The 5316-nt window shown below is 44.8% G+C and overlaps 1 non-coding gene across 1 annotated transcript; it reads right to left on the bottom strand.

Moving 5' to 3' along the window:
- Positions 1 to 365: 365 nt before the first annotated feature.
- On the bottom strand, positions 366 to 505 carry LOC123451582. The gene has a single exon (XR_006632421.1). It is a non-coding gene; the product is annotated as a small nucleolar RNA Z247 (small nucleolar RNA).
- Between the last annotated feature and the right edge of the window lie 4811 nt (positions 506 to 5316).

The raw sequence follows: 5316 nt of genomic DNA, 5'->3' as shown, positions 1-5316 counted from the left end.
CCAGTTTGTGTCGACGCCGTAGGAGCCTTCTGCAGCTCCGTCTACCTTCTCATCTTGAGAGGATTCATCACCATCTTCGTCGAAGCGATACCAGCAATCTTTTGCTGAGTGGCTCGGTTTACCGCAGATCTGGCACCGGATCATGTCCGGGCGGGAGCGGTTGTTGTCGCGTCGACCTCTGTTGGATCGATTGTTGTTGTTGCGATCATTGCCGCTGCCCCTGCTGGAGTCCCCACCAGGGCCCCTGCCCCGGTTGTTGCGAGGGGGGCCGCGACCACCACGACCTCCACGGCCGCGAGTAGCAGCATTGGCTGAAGATTTGAATCCGCCACCCGCACTGGTCCCTTGGAAGAGAGCCACCCTTTGATCAAAGTTACTCATCTGAGCAAAAAGTTCATCAAGGGTGACAGGCACAGTGCGTGCGTCTAGGGCAGATACAAGTGGTTGATACTCCATGTCGAGGGCGTTGACGATGTAGGAGATCAGCTCGTCGTCGGGCAGTGCCTTTCCTGCCGCGGTGAGCTCATCGGCGAGGCCTCTCATGTGAGCGAAGAAAGAGGACACATATTGCGTCCCCTTCTGGGCATTGGTGAGGGCCGCACGGATGTTGTTGACGCGGGACAACGAAGTTGACGAGAACATGCTCGCCAATGCTGCCCAAAGCTCATGTGCATGGCGATGGAGGTCACCTGCACAAGTGTCTCTTGGGAGAGATTGTTGAGAAGATAGCCAAGTACCTGCTGATCTTCTCTCATCCAGATCGCATGAAGCGGGTTGGGGATGGTTTCCTCCTTGCAATCTTTGTCCTTGCTGACGACGACCTTGGCCGGCTCCGGTGTGCTGCCATCCACGTACCCAAACACACCGACGCCACGAAGTTGCGGTGCAATTTGGGTGCGCCACAAGATGTAGTTGCTGCGGGTGAGGCGTTCGGTGACCTGGCCGGTGAGAGTGGGGGTGGAGTTGCTGGAGGAGGCCATGGAGCAGGATGCGGCGAGGAGAGGTATGTCGTTAGATGGGAAGACCTAGGCTCTGATTACCATGTGAGAACGTCGTACCCCTTAAGGGCGATGGTTTCATGTTATATATAGGGGTCGCAACTCCCTGATAGCGGTACATTTAACTTGGGGTACAAAGAGATAAAGAGAGATAGAGATAGTTGGTTTAAAGAGATTACAATCATTCAAACTAGATCTATCTATATATTCCTTGCACTACAAGACAACTCCATATCGTATGTATCGCCGTATCTTGTTGTTTAACAGGAGGAAGAGGAGATGGTGATGTAGCCCTTCAAACGTCGGACGATGCGGTCCTTCTTCCACTTGAGCTTTGCCACCCTCGCCGCCTTCCGTTCGGACTGCTAAATTAAAGCCGGGCTAGAATGCCTTGGCGTTTATCCTTCATCTCCACCATCGTAAATGACCACCAATACACCCATTGGAAGAGCCGCTCCTCCTCGCCAGTCACCACCGGCATCCCACGACAGCAGTAAAGCTGAAACAAACTTGGTAGAGCGATGCGGGAATCCGAACATGCAATTGGCCAAGAACCATGATGGATGACCTCATTGGTTGACAAAAATATTTTGTCCTCATTGGTTACGACCTTGACCTAGTTAGAGAGGAGATACACTTCTTTCTATGTCTGTCATATAAAGTACTCCCTCCGTTCTTAAATATAAGTCCTTTTAGAGATTTTACTACAGACTACATATGAATGTATATGTAGACATATTTTAAAGTGCAAATTTATTTAATTTGATCTGCATGTAGTACGTAGTGAAATCTCTATAATGACTTATACTTAGGAATGAAGGGAGTATTGTATACCGTTGTCTCCCTGAACTAGGAATGGAGCCTTCCAACATTGGTACCATTTGATCTCTTCCTCATGTAGAAGACTGGAAATCTGCACACTTAATTGACTTTTTTTATCAATCTTAGTAGCAGTTAGGAGCCTTACCTCCGCAATTTCATCAAGGGGTCAATCAAGGTTGTAAGCCTCAGCTTTTCTTTCTTGTAAATACCGACTGTTTCTTTTGTCCATCCATGAAGGAATAGTCGCAAGGCATGAATTCTATAATTTCATCACTGAACGGGCGTATTGTTATGGGGTTGCCATGTCCATCCTTCTTAACAAAGTCACAGATTCCTTCCTACGGAGCCATCGGAGTTCGAATTTAAAATTTTGATGGTTAGTCCTTGGAGAGATTTGATCAAAATAGGTTAGTAAATGGAGCATGATCTGATAATGCCTCAATCCTTTGCAGTGCCCCTATCGAAGCAAGAGGAAACTTGTGTTCCCAGTCGATGGTCATTAAAACCCAATCACGTTTTTTTTATAAGTGAGGACTAGCCCGTTAGTGGCCCAAGTAAAGTGACGACCTCATATACTGAGCTCTTATAAATCCAAGCTATCATGTCTCAAAAATTAAAATTGAATCCAAGCTGTCAATAATAATATTCAATAGCAAGTTTATTAAAGAATAGAAGCCTTGAATTCCTCTTGTGTTGTGCCATAGAAGGCCACCTGGCTCAGTAGAAAACAGGTATGAACTTAATGTGATATTTACCCTTTGATGTGCAAAAGAATTCTAAAAAGAAGATGCTAAGAAAAATTCCGTCGAAACTTTCATAAGGGGTAATACATGCCATGCATACATAATCATAGCCACATGTAAGTGATCTGTATCACATGCCTGAAAATCACATTTAATCAACTTAGTTATGCCTCAAAGCCGTACCAAAGTTCCCAAGGTATCTCCTATTCTAAAACATCCCTCCCGGAAAAAAAAATCTATGGGACTAGGTCTCACTCGCAAGCAGTAGTGACCATGATGGATGACATGTGACATGCACAAAATCAAAGCATATACTCCCACTTTGCCCATCCTCTATAACACTAAGCTCCCTATTTTTAAACAGCTCATATTCAATTAAGGTCTCTAATTAAGTGCCCCGGGCCACTGACGCCAGAGGGGCTCCCGATTAGGTGCGTGTTATGTACTGGGGGCCTGGCCAGAGTGGCAAAATGAGTAACGGGCGCATTGATAGAGGGTGGTTCATTACGGAAGATTGTGTATCTCGTTCAGCGGTCGCCATGCCGAGATCCCCTCTTGGTGCAACGACAAAATTGATCTCGAGGATCTCTTGTGATTTCTCCAACATCTTCTATCAAAATTTCCTCATCCCGATCCCCACCCGCCCCCTCCCCTCCCGTGAACTCTTCACGCACCCCGACTTCTCTTGCACCTCTAACCAATCACCAATCAGAAGGTCCTTTAAGCAATACGTGATTAAATATCTAGACTACAACCCCACGCGGACACACTCAGTTTAAAAAGAGATGGTATTGGTTTTTTTTATTTAATGAATTGATTTAATACCTTTGTAACTAGCGTTAGTTGTCGTTTACTACTTTTCTGATTCTGTAAATTTTAGCACGGCATGCCATCTAGAACATATGCATCCGCTGAGCAAAAGAAAAGGAAAGAAACTAACGAGTCAATGAGTTTATATAGTTACAAAGTTGATCCATCCAGTGGCGGACCTAGGATAAAAACTGAGTGGGGGCACTCATTTATGAAAAACTCATGAACATGTTTGCACAATCATATAAAAACGCTTAGTGCTTTTCATCCATAAAAAATATCTAGCATTTTTTCTATAATAATAAGATACTTGATCCACGTTCTAAACAAAAGATACTTCATCCAGTAGTAACATCGTAAGTTTATCATTAAATTAAGCAAAACTTACATTTTATATCCCAGTATTTCATCTGTAGCAAAAGGCCATTACATTTCCTTTCTCCCACGACGATCTTTCATCTTATGAAAACGATCAACAATCACTTCATTGGTAATTGTGTCCAGTCAGCAGTGTTTGTATCTAGCGGAGTTTACTAATTACTAGTTGGGGAAAAGGATTAAGGAGATGTATGCAGGACCGAGTAGCAGACTAGCACTCTAGCAGTTGAGAGATGAGCCTACGCAGCGTACATACCTGATCAGAGATAGAGATTAGTTGGTTCAGTCCTGAGTTGGTTGCTGCTGCCTGCGCTACACACAGGGCCTTCGACGCTGGCCGCTGCTGCCTACTCCTAACGCCCAATGCTGACGCTGCTGTCGGCGGCCGGCGACGGGCGACCGAATTGTCCGAGATGCGATCCACCGATGGTCCAACTTTAACCAAGCGGCGGCCGAGGACACAGGGCTCGCCTCTTCGTTTTTCTAGTTATTGATCCCAGAGTTGAAGCGGCAGGCTTCGGGCTTCAGGCTTAATTTTTTATGTGATTAGCTTTGTTTATTGGGCTTTCTAATCGGAGTGGGGGCACAGCTAAATCCCGACTGGGGGCCTTGTAGCTCGTCTCGGACCTAGTACGAGGAGGACCAAGAATCGAGTGGGGTCCTGGGCCCCCGCTCGCTATAACATAGGTCCGCCCCTGGATCCATCGATAATGTAAGTGATTACGAGCACATATTCAATTCATCTTGTATAGAATCTGCTGTCCCCTTGTTGATGTGTTGAACGTCATTGATCGGTCTTTGAAATTAGGATGGATGTCCTTGTCCTTGCCGCATCTGGTTAGACGTGACGACGGCGGCATGAGGGCATATCACATCTTGAAGCTGGTGTTGTTGCAGAAAAAGTTGTCTTCCTTATTGGTAATAACTTCATATCTTGTAATGGGTCTACTGTAATCGTGTTTGTTATGTAGTCTGCTTCTTGATGATTTTGGCTTCAGTGCATTGTATCAACTTTAACAAAGAAAATGGGTTTGTGCATCATAATGATGTAGAGGCGGCGGTTCAACCTTCTTTCGAAAAAAAACATTATCATATGTGTATTTTCTATGCAAGCGATGTTTGAATATATATTTCCAAGAAGCTTGCAGATTGACAGCTAGTGTGGTGTGGTTCAAGATTTACTCCCTCCGTTCCAAAATAAGCGACTCAAAAATAATTCAGTTTTATACTAATTTTAATATAAAGTTGAGTTACTTTTGAGTCACTTATTTTGGGACCGGGGAAGTACATGATAGCCAGCTTTTCTTTTGATATTTGTTGACGTTATAAATATCTGTTTTTTTTTGTTTTATTAGGAGAAAAGGTTAATTTACCAGCGTTTGTGACTCAAAATGGTGCACTCTTAAATCCTAATTGAAGCTCTATACACATTAGCGCAGACAATGTTGCTGTGTTTCCCAGTTGCACGCATAGCGAAAGCTACGGCTTATTAGATTATATACATATATATATTCACATTCATGTATACTCCGGCCCACTGCCACGCGCACGGCCGCGTGCCTGCA

This window comes from Hordeum vulgare, chromosome 4H (assembly GCF_904849725.1).
Source record: "Hordeum vulgare subsp. vulgare chromosome 4H, MorexV3_pseudomolecules_assembly, whole genome shotgun sequence".
Classification (NCBI taxonomy): Eukaryota; Viridiplantae; Streptophyta; class Magnoliopsida; order Poales; family Poaceae; genus Hordeum; species Hordeum vulgare.
Note: the sequence above shows the minus strand (reverse complement) of the source record. Positions and strands in the feature narration are given on the sequence as shown.